The following is a 15,612-nucleotide window of genomic DNA, read 5'->3' on the forward strand; positions in this document are numbered from 1 at the left end:
AGAGGAATGTTTTTTGTTTGTAGTCACTGACATATGAATCATTCAAGCATAAAAAAGCTCCTCAAAGAATGAGCCAGACAACAACACATAACAGACAACTTAGCAAAGAACCAAATTTAAATTGTATCTTTAGGTACTTTGTTACTAGCAGCCTGCCACAAAAACACATTATTTGTTCCCATATCTTTACTTGAATCTATGAAAAATACCAAAGATAACACCATTTTAGAGACAAAATATTGTATTTTTGCACTAACAAGGTGATTCGGAAAGAACTTGTCAGATATTATAATGGTGTACAGCTAGCTTTGAGAAAACTGGACAAGTTTCTACCATGCTATATAATCTGGAAAGAATTTGACTGGCAGTAGCTTCATCTTTCAGATCCCAAACTGTTAAAAGCAAACTGGGTGAATTATTCTCATTGCCCATCTTTTGTTTTCTAATAAAGTACGGATGTACTGTTTTTTTATTACATGTATTTGCTTGTGTGAGATTATGAAAAGGATGTAAAAGGCTTTACAGATGGCATTATGGTAAAAGGCCTGTATTTGTATAGTGCTTTACTTAGTCCCTATGGACCCCAAAGCGCTTTACACTGCATTCAGTCATCCACACATTCACACACTGGTGATGGCAGCTACATTGTAGCCACAGCTACCCTGGGTCGCACTGACAGAGGTGAGGCTGCCGGACACTGGTGCCACCGGGCCCTCTGACCACCACCAGCAGGCAACGGGTGAAGTGTCTTGCCCAAGGACACAACGACCAAGACTGTCAGAGCCGGGGCTCAAACCGGCAACCTTCCAATTACAAACTGCAACTCAGCCATGATTGCCACAATTGATTATATTACACATAAGTGAAAAACACACATTTGAAGTTCATTAGAATCACCTCAGCTGACTGAAGGTCATTTTTTTCTTTGCTGTGAGACAATATGCAGGACTTGAACCCTTTTTGCCACCATGGTGACTTCAAACGTGCCAGCCTGCTGGGGTGCAGCTGCAGAGTGGCCATCTCATGTCGCATCTTCTCCTCTCTAATCCCATAATCCCCTCCCCCCCCAAACGCCGATCGGATTAGAGGCTCCTGGATCAGAGTGGTGTATCCAACACACACACACACACACACACACACACACACACACACACACACACACACCTACCTGATGGCCTACATATTTACTTCCTTCCCGTTTGGGATAATTGAGCAGTTGACAACAATAAACAGGCTTCCAAGCCGAACATGGCAGACTGTGGACTGAATAGAAGTGCAGTTGGGAGCAGCAGCACATCCATTGTAAGCTGTTTAGTCTCACAGTGATCCGTTAAATCGTATTTTTCTCAGAAAATCTGATGAAAGGAAGCACTGTCATCATCCCCAAGATCATATCTTCATTACTAAGTCCAAAAACGCTTTAAAAAAAAGCCTGATAGTGGAACATAAAGTGTTCTGGTTTAAAAATGTAGAACATTTCAGAGAAATTGTGGTTACTTTTTATTGCAATTTGAATTTTTAATTAGATAAAATAGGTGTAGAAACACAACGGATGCCTTGTATTGCAAGTGTGGAGCGTCTAATATATTTCGAATGAGTGCTGTTCAATTTGTTTGTACAAAATATCTGACACTAAATCACATATAAGGAGGTATTTTGGAGTTTCTAACAGACTTTGGCATCGTTGTACTTTATCATATTTATTTATCACCTGTGCAAGAACATTAATCTCCTAAGAGCAGAAATCCACTGTACCAGATTTAGGTACTAGCTAATTTCTATCTGCAGTCCCTGAGCAATCAAACAGGCGTCAGATTATTTATTAGTCCATTACTTTGTACTAAATCACCGCTCTCTATATCTGTGCATTGTACCTGTAGAGTTTACGAACTAAGTTTGCTAACCAGGGTTGCTAGCATTAAGTGATAATTTGCACTCCACTTGAGTCGTATAACGTAGCTTCTTCTTTACACAGCAGTGGCCAAAATGCTAACAATGAACCTCCAAACGGGTAATAATAAACCTCCCCTTAATTTTAATGCTTACATTGCCAAGTAAACCTCTATATATCAGAGTTATTTAGGGGGAGGATTGATATAATTGGTTTACTTCAACTAGAATAGTTTGCCAGAGCTCAAGGCTATAGATGAACAGATGGAGATGTCAGGCTGTTAAATTAAATTAAATGAAACGCTGGCTTTTTTTTCTTGAATACATTTATTAATTAAGCTACATTTTATGAAGTGTTGTTTCATTTTGCTTAGTAGGCTCCAGTCAGTTACTTAAGTCACGTAGTAACTTATTCTATGGCTCGAAGAACTCCAACTCCAAGCAGTCGAGTCATCCCACAACTCTTCAGAAAAAGGCACAAAATGATGCCAGGTTGTTTATTTAAATCTGTCCTGTTGATATTTTTTTCTTTCATCACTGGTCATTTGTTGTTTAGAAAATGATACATGGCTGGATTAACATACTTTGAGGACCGGGGGCAAAATGTTGCCACACAGGCCCCAGTCCCACCCCACTTAAAAGCACCGTGCACGTTCTACAATTTGTTTTGCATTTTTGGGAAACCTTTCCTTTTTACAAAGACAAATAAAAGCATATCATTTAAATAAACAAACTGATGAAGGATATGGGTTTAACTGATGTAAAAGAAAAGAATTTCTGTCGAACCCTGGCGGGGTCATCAGAGCCATTTTTAGCTCGTTAGTTAATTAACTGAATCAGGTCACACAGCTGGTGGAAGTCCTGCCGCAGTCTGGAGAAAAGCTTCGCCCTCCCCGGCCTGGTTTTCCCGTCTCAGTTCCAGACAAGGTTTCTGACCCCAGACAACTGTGTCAAAAAAAACAACCTCATGAAACTCACGTGGTTATTTCTCTAATGAGTGTTTTCTACCTTCTCGACCTTTAGCTATTCTCTAAATTCTTAGGTTTTTATTCAAACTTCCCTGAAAACATCAATATAATGAAACAGATCCCTGTACTGGGACAAGGCTGTATCTGATATAGTTCTGCTTTTGGGAAGCTTCAGAGCGTGGCACATTACGCTGCTGTGACTAAAATGGATGCAGCATTGTTGTGCTTTGCTTCTTTTGCATGAAATTTGATATATTTGAAGTTATGAGTTTATAGAATAGATTCAAAAACACTGTTCTCACACAGTTTTGATTAGATGGAGGTAAAATCTCTTTTCTGCTGGGGTTTTTCAGATTTACTTGTACTGGGGGATACATCTTCTGTAACTAATTTTCAATGATCCACAGAGCCCAAGGTTGCGTCATAAGGGAAAAACTCTTTCCAGCATGTAAAAGCTGTACATATCCACTAGGGCTGCCACGATTTGTCGACTAGTCACGATTACTATCAAAATAGTCGACGACTGATTTAATAGTCGACCCGTCGTTTGAAGCTTTGTAAGATCACAAAAGATGCAGGAATGAGTAGTAGGATTTAAGAGTGTAATAACGGACTGAAACAGAAGATGGCAGCACTGCATGTACAAGGATGCCAGCTGCCGTTAAACCCCGAAGAAGAAGTTGTGTCCCAGAATTCATAGCGCAGCCCAGCTCAGTTTCCAACAATGGCGGCAGCTAGTTAGTTTTAATATTACTCTTATTACTCTTTCTGTGTCACAAAACAAACGTTTAACATATTTTCAGGCGAGGATCTAGCTGTGTAAACCTCAAATATTTGCTCAGTTTATCAGGACACCACATATTTTCAAAACTGCTCCGATGTTTTCAGAGACGTCTGTTACCCACTAGCTCGATAGCTAGCCGGGGGCTAGGCTCACTAGAGCCGTGAGAAAACCGGACTCCTGGCAAATCGTTTTCAAACCCACCGCTGTCTTTCGCTACTCAGGTTAAACATGATATATAAGTCACTTAGATAACTTAAAAATGTTATTGTTTGGCTTTTTTTTTGTATTTTATTTGTTCCTGAGTAAATCGGTTTGGCTGAGATTAAAGTTATAGTTCTTACACAGCTGAATAGTCAAGCAGACAACTGATTATCAGAAGTGTGAGATGCTCGAGAATATACTCCTGTGTCCTGTTATATTTTAGATAGCAAGGAGTTTATTAAACTTCACCGAAACAATCTGCAAATTTCATTAAAATTTAATAAACTATCATCTTGTCTTTATTTTTAGTTAGCACATACCTTACACACTTAAAGCTGTAAGCTAATGATAGTTATATAAGAGCAGATGCTGCTGGTGCAATAAGCTGTACGTTTTACTCCAATGGATGATGATCTGATTAGTCGACTAATCAAAATAATCGTTTGTGGCAGCCCTAATATCCACCAAGACTGCATGCAGTGTTTGGTAAAATTTCATCTTGAAACCTTAAACTAAATTTGACTGACACAGACAAAGACAAGTGACATGTCAGTCACAAGGTGGGGTTTCCCTAAAGCATAGCCTACCTTATTTTCTGTTTCACTCTGACGGTGTCACAATTTTCTAAATTAATGTGGTATATTGTAATTAGAAAGACTAGTGATATCACAACCTCTGCAGAAAAGTGTTTACCGAGTTCAAAAATCAAGCAAGAGGGGTCATTTTCTCATGGATGTTTAGTAATCCAAAGAGGGCAATAGAAGAAACACATGTTTATGGCACTTAAGCTTTTCTTAAGCAGCTGTGGCTACAATGTAGCTTGCCATCACCAGTGTGTGAATGTGTGTTTGAATGGGTGCATGACTGAATGTAGTGTAAAGCGCTTTAGGGTCCATAGGGACTAAGTAAAGTGCTATACAAATACAAGCCATTTACCATTTTTATCATTTTATTGTAATGGGGTTATATCCATTTAAGTAGGTACCGTATTTCCCGGACTACAAAGCGCACCTGAATATTAGCCGCACAAGCTAAAATCAGGGGAAAATCCTGTTTTGTACATACATTAGCCGCACCTGACTAAAAGCCGCAGGTGTTTCAATGTTGACTTGTCATATGTAAGAGAATATGCACAAAGCGAATTGTCAGGAAAGAGATGGCTGTTTGGAGACATCACTTTTATTAATATTTTGAAAAACAAGTTATGGGTACATATTTGCATAACTTTTTAGGGTATATGTACAAGTAGTGGTAATTACAAGTACGAAACAGGTACTGTGCTTCATAAATGAGTAACAAATGTAGTACATAACAATAACCTACAGCACACCAGAAAAATAGATTCAGACTACCTTTTAGGCTCAGGTGCAGTGACATGGCTTCAACAAGAAGAAAAGTCAGTCATTCACCACCATCTTCCTGCGCACTAAAACCAAAGTCCTCTTCTCCAGTGTCGGAAACGAACAGGCTCAGGATGGCTTCGTCATCCACTCTCAGCTTCTTTCCTTCGTTGTCACTTTCAAAACCAAAGATAATCCTCATTGTCAGTGTCGGAGTCGAACACCCTCTGAAGGGCCGTGGCGGTGTCCTCCTCTTCATCATGCAGCAGTCCAGCCCTTCGAAATCCGTTGGTGATCGTGGATGTTTTCACACTTTTCCACGCTGTCAGATTCCACCGGTGGAGTTGAGCATAACTTGATTTTCGCAAGTTTATTGCCGCTCATCATCCACGACTCTAGCTGAACGCGTAGCGCTACTTTGAAGTTTGTTTTTCGCGCTACTTCGTATGGCACTACGTTGCCTGGCGGACGGACGTGTGACCAACATACCACTCTTGAACCCCGATCCTTTCGCCAGGCAACGTAGCGCCGTACAACAGCGGAACAAACAAAACAAATCGTCTTACGATATCACAAAAATCATGGACAATCCATAGAAAAGCCGCACCTGACTAAAAGCTGCAGGGTTCAAAGCTTGTGCAAAAAGTAGCGGCTTATAGCCCGACAATTACGGTATTTAGCCTGCAGAGACTAGATTTTTAAATCTTAATATAAAATGAGTAACAGTAGGATGGACATTAGGTAAGGCTGCACTTTTTGCAGCAATCTCGTATAGAAAACTATTCTGCGCATATATAAAACAGGTCTGCAGCTCCGAACCGTAGTAAAGGGACCTCTGGCTAATACGTCGGGTTCTGTGTCGGGCTCGTAGCCGAAAAATAGCTTTACTTTGTTGTCTGGGTCAACTTTGCTAGCGAGAGACAGCGAGAGAGGCGTTGAAAGACCGTTTCAACAGAACTTATTGTTTCAGAGGAAAACACGAACACGGTGTGCAGTCAAGTCTTAATAGCTTACTTACAGCTGGGCTCGTCAGGCACTCTCTGTGGCTGCAGTGGTTATTTTTATAATCTGCTCAGTGACAGCTCTTACTTTTCAACTCTACTTTTTCTCCCTCCCTCCATTCTCCCTGCAGCACAGACTACACTGCCCATGAGGCTACATTCTGTAGGGCTATGCCTGTAACACTCTGCCTATTGCCTTCATATTAGATAATTTTTTGAACAATAATTTTTTTAAATATTTCGTCACGTCATTATGCAGGCCGCAAGTAGGGGTGACATGGGCCACGAGATTGAGATACAGACATTTGAGCCTCTTAATGCGTGTTTTGTTTGGGTTTCCTCCAGCGTGGATACCCAAAATAGAGAGACCATAGCCTAAGATATGAAACAGGAAAGTACCGCAGTGTAATCCATTTATTTCAACAAAGTAACTGTATTCTGAATACCACCTTTTTAAACGGTAACTGTAACGGTACGGTGGCACGGTGGTTAGCACTGTTGCCGCACAGCAAGAAGGTCCTGAGTTCAATTCCAACACCAGCCCAGGGTCTTTCTGTGTGGAGTTTGCATGTTCTCCCCGTGTCTGCGTGGGTTCCCTCCGGGTACTCCGGCTTCCTCCCACTGTCCAAAGACATGCAGCTTGTGGGGATAGGTTAATTGGATAATCCAAATTGTCACTAGGTATGAATGTGAGTGCAAATGGTTGTCTGTCCCTGTGTGTTGGCCCTGCGACAGACTAGCGACCTGTCCAGGGTGTACCCTGCCTCTCGCCCTATGACAGCTGGGATAGGCTCCAGCGCCCCCTGCAACCCTGAAAAGGATAAGCGGAAGCGAATGGATGGATGGATGGATGTAACGGAATACAGTTACTCATATTTTGTATTTTAAATACGTAGGTGTATACTGATTGGTTCCCTTTCTCTGCTCCACATTAGGTTTAGATGCTCAAGTTGTTCGGCGCTTAGAGCTTAATTCACTCTTTTGCTTTGAATCTATGTAGAGCCTATGATGTACCCTATGCAAGAGTCCAGCAATTATCTGCAATTTCTCCACAATAACACACATTTAGTGGGGTTTCACTCTTCAGTTGATCCACTTTCACCCACTCAGTGAAATCAATGGTGGCAGAAGGAGTAGTGGCAATGGGCTGCCTCAGTGTGATGGGTAGTTACATTTCTGAGGGGGTTCACATCAGGTTACGGCACAGGGTTTCAGATGGTTTTGCAGCTTTGATGTACCTAGAGTTAACTTTATTCAAAAGGATGTATCCACAATGTTGGAAATGAAATCTAGGGCATAAACATAAGCTGTGAATCTGGAGGTAGAGTTCGTCATCTACTAACCTTGCAGTAAGGTGGGCTGAAGAGTCACTGGGCAAGATACTGAACCCATAATTGCCAAAGATGCATCTTTTTGAGCGTGGGTGTGTGCAGGATAGTAAATATGCATGTGTGAGTGGAGGATGAGTGCATGTCAAAGTGAAAAAAGCACTATGAGTACTTGAGTAACAATCCATTTACTGTCACCAGGGGACAGTATCAAAATATGTGAAACAACCATGTGGGCTCTAACTGTGAAGAGAAGACAGGAGTCACAATAGAGAAGGAACTTATTTGTAGTGAAAATTGTCCACTGCTGTCCAGAACTCTGCTTATTGCCCTGCTTTGTAGGATCTAGTTTTTTGTTTGTTTGTTTTTTACCCTCTTTTTTGCTTACTTTACTTTACTTTACTTTACTTTACTTTACTTTTACTTACTTTTACTTACTTTTCATGGGCACGTTTGCTGTTTTCCCTTTGCTGGTCAAGCCACAGACAGTAGCAGTTTTTGATATGGGCGAGATGGGCGGTTGCCCAGGGCGGCATCGTGCGGGGGGGCGGCATCACGGGCATTGGCAAAAAATAAAAATAAAAAATAAAAATTGTTCGTACTCATGCATTTTGGGGATGGCCGATCGGTTTTCTATCGCCCATTTGCTGGGAGTAAGGGCGCCCTCCGTTTGCGAGGTGCGCCTGCTGCTTGCGGTGCAGGGAGGAGAGGGCGGGGCAGCGGGGGATTCACTGGCTGGCTGGAGCAGCATCTAATAACCAACTCGCAAATAAAACAAAATAAAAACAAACCAACAAACATGAAAACACCAGACATGATACAGACTTATAATTTGCACCAATGTTTTTTTCGAAATTCTATAAAGTGAGCGCGAGAGCCCTCGGTGCACCTGCTTGCTGCTGAAGTCAAAGTAAACTTTAGCGTCATCTCCGCTACATACAGTCCAGTATTTAGAGAGATGAGACGATGAGGCTCCAGTTACAGCAGTGCAAGTAAACAAACAATAAATATAAGAAGAGTAAGACAATAAATATACACTTTAGGACTCGGGGTAAAGGGATCAATAACAATTTAAAATTTACAATTTACAGTTTGATAATTTAAAGTCTTGTTGTAAATCCAAGCCCATTATGTATTCATAATTTGAATCCTGGGTTGGTTCGATCCCAGATTATGGAAATATGGGATTGCTACTGGTTGCAGAATCTTTTCTACAGTCAATAGTGAAAACTTCTGTTTACGTCTGTCACTTGGCTATGATAGTAAACAGTAGACACTGATGTAGCTTACTGAATCTTTTGGACTGTGTTCAGCACAATATTAATTAGTCAGTGTCAATTGTTGATTTGTCCTGTTCTCATTGTATGACGAATTATGATGGCTGTTTGGTAGCCGTTTGCATAGTATGCATACTCTCTCTCTCTTCGTGTGTGTGTGTGTGTGTGTGTGTGTGTGTGTGTGTGTGATAGATATCAATCCCGGTCCATAAATCCTGCATTATAAACACATTGGTTTTCCCTTTTCAAATTTGGAGGTCAAACAGTCCAAAATTTTTCTGTTTAACAATTTCTATTTTTGTTTATCAGAGTATATCACTGGCAGGATGTAGTAAACCGGATCAAAAGCATAACCTTTCAATTCTGGGTTAAGTTTGGAAGAACTAAAAGAGAGAATTGGATGAACTTTAACTTTCAGTTTTGCTGAATTTTTAAGAAAGATGGATCATGTCAAGTGATGGTAGTCAGTCAACTGAATTTCTTTTAGTTTCTTGAAGATAGTTGATGAGAAGCTGATGGGAAGTCTCATGTATTTAAACTCTAGCCCAGGGCTCCCTGTCAAGTTTTGTAACCGGATGAGTGAAAAGTCTTCAAGAACCTGAAAAGTTTGGAGCTGAGGGGTAATTTGAACTGTGTTGGTAGATAAGCAAATAAGAAGCCACAGGGAACTTCCTTAAAAGACATAAAACACAAACAGCTTAATGAGATCGGAGTTTAATCAGTCTGAGGTGGAATCTCCGCTGTCATTCTAATGAATATAAACCTGCATTGTCTGTTTCCTTTTCGTGCCCTCTCAGTGCAGATATCTGCGGAGTGACAACGACCACATGCAGCTAATCTTCCCTCCTCCGCGCACACACAAAAACAGCTCCTGACAACCACAACAACATATGGTGAGCGCTAAGCTGCCGTCGGGTCACAACAGCAGAGCTCGAAACTCTGAGAGCGGCGCATACGTCGCTGCCCCGGGTTCTCTGTGGCCGTCAGAGGGGATTACCAAGGAGCTGCACTTCATCGAGCTGAGACTTCTAAGTCAATACAATGACTGACACAATGCAAAGAAGTAATCCTGTTTTTGGAAGGTTTGCGGGTGCTCTTACGTGGCTGGTTTGAAAAATAGGAGGCTTAAGAAACTGTATATTGCAACCTTTGAAGGAAAGACAGTTTAAGCAGTTTGAGGTCAAAGCCAAAACTTTGTCTGGAATAAGTTTGAAGTTCAATGAATCTCTTCATGTTTCCAGCAGCTGAGCACATTTTGACTGAATAGAGAGAAAGCAACAATTTCACCCTTTGGAGAAGCTGGAAACAGTGAATGCTGGCTGAGTGACCACAGGGACCTCCCCCAGCTTTATTTTCATGTCCATGCAACAACGGACAGAAATGACGCTGTCCTGATCCCCTGTAGTAAAAACTGTGTTGCCAGTGTAAATATAGCTATATACAGCTAAATAATATATTCATAGGTACAGAAACAATTTTGTGCTAAAAGAACAAGAAAAAAGAAGGAAAAGAAAAGAAAGAAAATGCACCGAGTGATTTGGTCCACTGCCTGTTATCCCCTAACTTCTTTACAAATGATGTTTGTTAATAATGGCTTCTTGACAGCCATCCGTCCCACTGAGACCATTTCAGATGAGACTTCAGCGAACAGCAGACGGATCAACTTAAGGTCCAAATGCATCTCTCAGGTCGTGTGTCAGAGAGCTCGATCCCAGACTATGAAAATATGGGATTGCTACTGGTTGCAGAATCTCATCTCGATATTTGATGAAGTCTTTTGCCCAAAACTCAAGCCACTGTGCAGTTTCATTTTACTGTGTACCTTTAATCCGTGTGGTTATTTATATTTCTTGGACAGTAGTCGGGTGGAGCACACAGCATTTACTTGTATATGTACAATGGCAGTAAAGAGCTATTCTATTCTATTCTGTCTGCACTGAGATTGTCTCCAGTGATGGCAAGCATTGGTTTTCCAGTGAGGGAGATGTGGCAAACACCATCATACTGCCTCCACCAAAAGCTTTCCGCATCTTTACTGCACTTTGACCCTACGATCTAACTGCTGTAGGCAGAAGTTCCTCCACATGTTCAGGTTCCAGCATATGTGTTGCAGATGCCAGTGCCACTGGGCCTGACAGTGAATAGCAGTCATAACATTCTTAAGGGCCCTCAAATGTAGAAACATTATAAACATGAAGTATGACCAACTACACCTGTGCAACATGCATGTTTGCTGACAGTCTTCATATAAGGGATACAGAAGTGTCCATTGCAATTAAGCACAAACATATGTTAGGAGATTTTTGTACTTTGCAAGCTACTGTTTGAGGATGCAGAAAAGTGCTTCTTTTCACACTTCTATATCTATGTTTTGTGGTGGTAAGTCGTGCCAACAAACATGTAATAGTAGAAGTAGAATAAAGAGTGTTAAGTGATCTAAAAAAGATGTATTTGTGATAGATTGTAGAGTGACTTTTAGTGTCTGTTAAGTCAGCATGTAGAAGAACAGCCGGCGTTTTAAAACTGTTAATGTTAAACACTTCTCATCATATCCAGGAGGAGATTTGTTCATCGTGTTTTTATCCGAAGATACTTTGACTCGAGTTTCGCTCAGAGTAGCTTACAGCAGATGCCGTGTGACTGACAGGCGGGTTAATCAAGTTGTTTTTAATCTTGCTGAAAATCTCCCCGGCCTTTTCCTATTATCATAATGAGCTCTCGTGTTTGTCTCAAGTCCTCACTGCGGCAGCTGTTAGAGCATTCACATTGGCGCAGCGAGGGATGGAGTGCACTTCCTGTCGCTGAAAGGCCACAGGGTCAATCTGGGGAAAACAGTTGCTGCTGCAGGCTGCTAATCAAATTTTAATTTCAGCTTCAAATCAGTGAATCTGACAGCGTTTTTGGCTGTTTGCAGTGAGTTTGTATTTAAAGTCTTCAGGTTTGTTACATTGAGAAGATCTGCCGGTAACAGTGTACAGGTGAGAAAATATAACATGACTTAAACCTGCCACAACAATGACAAACACCATTTGTCAATCAGGTGCTGCAGTTTGAATGTTTTATCCAAGTGTTCGAGATTTCTGTTTAAATGAGGTGCAGAAAGCCGATGTGTGCCAATGTGAATTCACATAAATGGTCGCAAATAACCATTAAAGACATACTTTAACTCAAATGATCCTCTTTATCGTACATTTTTATCTGTTTTGATGTGAAACGAGTCCTCAGTTACCCACACTAGCATAAAAACTAATTAATCCACCTTGCTGAAAACCCGCAGATGGTGTGAGTGCACAGAAGGAATCGACCCTATAAACGTGCTTCTCTCAGCTCAGTGAAGCTAAGACATTCAAGAAGGGGCTTTTTTTAATAAGGCTGGAAAGTTATTAGCAATATGGCACAATTAATTTAGGTGTTTTGACTCAAAGTGGAACATTAAACTTTGCTCCAATGGAACAAGGAAATTAGAAATAAGGAAATTAGCTCCTGTATTGATTTCTTTGTGCTTTTTACTGAGGCTTAGACCCAGTGGTTCAAGTAACCTGAGGGCTACGACTGCAGAAAACGGGGTATGTGGACATGTACCTTACCCGGTTGATCTGATATCCTCGTGTTGGTGTTGTTCCCAGATCATCATACTAAATGTTGTTCCAGGATCAACATTGCAAGTGACCAATCAGAATGTTGTGACGTCATACTTTTGCGACTTCGGGAAAAACCGGCGTAAAACAAAAAACTGTACTAAAGCTGCGTGAAACCGCCTCTGTCCGCCGATCAACAGACCCTGACCCTGACCCTAACCCTAACCGTAACCCTTTAATAAACAGTAAGCAGAATTGATATTGTCCTTGCAACATTGGAATTTCATAAATGCACGAATGGCTTGGCGCGCAAAGGAATAACGTCACAACAATGTGATTGGTCACTTGCAATGTTGAACCTGGAACAACATTTTCATGATGGTCTGGGAACAACACCAACACGAGGATATCAGATCATCCTACCTTACCCAGTTACTTTGCTAGTGTCCATTTGGACCTTTCCCTTCAGGACTCCTTTAACTCTTGGCACAGAATCAACAGGTATTGTTCATGTTGACATGACAGCCTCACACACTTGTTGCAGATTTGTCTGCTGAACATCTATGATGTGAATCTCCTGTTCCACCAAATCCCAAATGTGCTGTGTTGGATTAAGTTCTAGTGACTGAGGAGGCCATTTGAGTACAGTGAACTCAGTGTCATGTTCAAGAAACCAATCATAATCACTGATTATTGACTGTTGACTGTAACCTGCGCTGTTTAAGTGCAGCCCCAGTGGCCTAATGGTTAGGGCACTGGCCTTCTGAGTCAGGGATTGTGGGTTCGAGTCCCACCTGGGGTGTCCCAATGCATTACAGCCATGATCTTTTAGATAGCCACTTGTAATTGCAGGTTAAGAGTTTAAATTTCAGCTTGTCCAGCTAGCTTTAAAGCACTGCTCCAGTATGTGAGGAGTTCGCACAGGTCTAGAATCTGGTTGGTGACAAATGTGTTTTCAGGTGCTGGTTGTGAAAGTAGTTGTAGAAAGTTGCTTGCTGTGGATATTTGAAACTAGTTACAAAGAAACATATAGTGCTGCACCAAAAACATCCTTGCAAGTGATTCGGTCACTAGCAGAGTGGGTCACAGTTGACTGTAGTTTCTACAGAAAGCACCAAGTTTTTGCAAACTCTTACCGATCACTTGCTAAACAATTGTGAAGCTATGATGGAGGCAAACAAAACCAGAAATGGAAACCATTCGCCTTCAGTTTAAAAGCTGCAGCTTTTCAAATGTGTTGGTTTCAATGGTAAGGCAAAACTTTTACTTTGAAGTGTAGAATGACATCAGTTTCAGTCAAACATTGCTATACCACCATTTGTCACTCTGTGATCCTATAATTTAATATTGGCATTTAGATGTCTTCAGACCAGGACTGTTATCAAATAGAGGTTGGAGCAGACTGGACAATGTTTTTTCGTGTCACATCAAAACACTGATGATGTGAATCTCCTGTTCCACCAAATCCCAAATGTGCTGTGTTGGATTAAGTTCTAGTGACTGAGGAGGCCATTTGAGTACAGTGAACTCAGTGTCATGTTCAAGAAACCAATCATAATCACTGATTATTGACTGTTGACTGTAACCTGCGCTGTTTAAGTGCAGCCCCAGTGGCCTAATGGTTAGGGCACTGGCCTTCTGAGTCAGGGATTGTGGGTTCGAGTCCCACCTGGGGTGATTTCAAATATGGTCAGAAACAGGCTTAGACCATGATCCAGTGGCCAATGGAGTCACTCTCTCCTAGAATAGCCAGCTTTCTGTTCTTGTTGGAATGGAAATTGTTCACATATACACTCACTGTACATGTCATTGCTAATACCTGCTTGGGTACCATTTAGGCTTCAAATCTCCCTTAATTTCACCAAATCCTAAAGGTACTCTATTGGATTTAGAGCTGGTGACTGCGGAGGCCGTTTGAGTACAGTGAACTCTGAGCTTTGTGACATGGTGTGTTACCAGAAGATGGTACACTGTGGTCATAAAGGGATGAACATGGTCAGCAAAAACACTCAGGTAGACTATGCTGTTTAAATGATGCTCAGTTGGTGTTAAGGCCCCAAAAGCAGGCAAAGAAAACACCTTCTACACCACTGCACTGCCAGCACCAGCCTGAGCTGTTACACATACTAGACAGAGCATGTGGAAATAGTACACATGACACACGCGATTTGTTTGGTGCCGTTTTGGTCTGCATAGCATATTAAGCTGGATAACTGAAGCCTGTATTTACAGGATTTGATTTAATTTATTTTTTTTGCTCATTTTTTCAAAGGAAATGCCCATGTGATTACCAAGCTTGATTATTTTTTCAGACCCAAATAAACAGATCTGACCAATCAGATCAAAGCATTTGTACCTCAAAATGTGCACCAGCTTAAATATACAATGATATGGAAATAGTAAAATATTACTACATTACCTCAGACACACAGATAGATGCATCTCTGAAATGATTTCTCTGCCTCCTCAGATGTGATTCCAACTCTGCCAACACACGTCAAACTGCCCCACTGACATCCTGAAAATCGATCACGATAAAGCTTCAACACCGGGATCAAATCAAATTTTCCCTGCTCCTGGTTTCTACTGAGAATTGGATGAACCAGAATCTCAGTTTCTTTTCTTTTTGTTTAGAAACATCAGGATAAGCTAATCATCGCTTGATTTTGTCTTCATTTTGTTCATTGTGCGTCTTTGAGAGGGAATTTTCAACAAAAACACACCACGTGTGTGTGTTAGTCCCCATAGGGAAATAGTTCCTTTGCATTTAACCCATTCACCCAGTGGGCAGCCACCAATACAGCGCCCGGGGAGCAGTGTGTAGGGACAGTACCTTGCTCAGGGGCACCTCAGAGTAGCCGTTCAGTGGAGTCGAACCCCCAACCTTCGATCATGGGGCCACCACTCTACCTACTGAGCTATCCCTGCCCACCACGTTAGATGTGCACCTACAGTACACGGCAAGTTTGAATCCGTGCTAGCCTGAAATGGTAACACAGCCATAGGTGGGAGGGTCTCAAACCAATGTACTCCTACTGTTGGTGCCAAGCCAGGATAAAAGGGAAGGGTTGTGTCAGGAACCGCAGCCGGTGTAAAAATCTTTGCCATGATTGAATTGCTAAATTGCCAAGAATTTCCATACCAGATGCGGGATAGGGTGAGATGGAGTCAGACTCATAAAGGGGCCATCCAAAAGAAGAAGTAGAGGAAGAGTTGAATTAAACAGTTCAATGTAAGAGTTGGCA

At 41.5% G+C, this 15,612-nt stretch overlaps 2 non-coding genes across 2 annotated transcripts; both read left to right on the forward strand.

The window, feature by feature from the left end:
* The first annotated feature begins 13,096 nt into the window (after nucleotides 1–13,096).
* On the forward strand, nucleotides 13,097–13,169 carry trnar-ucu (transfer RNA arginine (anticodon UCU)). Its single transcript has one exon. It is a non-coding gene; the product is annotated as a tRNA-Arg (tRNA).
* Nucleotides 13,170–13,971: 802 nt separating this feature from the next.
* Nucleotides 13,972–14,044, forward strand: trnar-ucu (transfer RNA arginine (anticodon UCU)). Its single transcript has one exon. It is a non-coding gene; the product is annotated as a tRNA-Arg (tRNA).
* Nucleotides 14,045–15,612: the final 1,568 nt, after the last annotated feature.

The sequence above is a fragment of the Mchenga conophoros genome, linkage group LG23 (genome assembly GCF_057382185.1).
Source record: "Mchenga conophoros isolate Kocher_MC1m ecotype Shallow Benthic linkage group LG23, M_conophoros_male_GT1.1, whole genome shotgun sequence".
In the NCBI taxonomy this organism is placed as follows: domain Eukaryota; kingdom Metazoa; phylum Chordata; class Actinopteri; order Cichliformes; family Cichlidae; genus Mchenga; species Mchenga conophoros.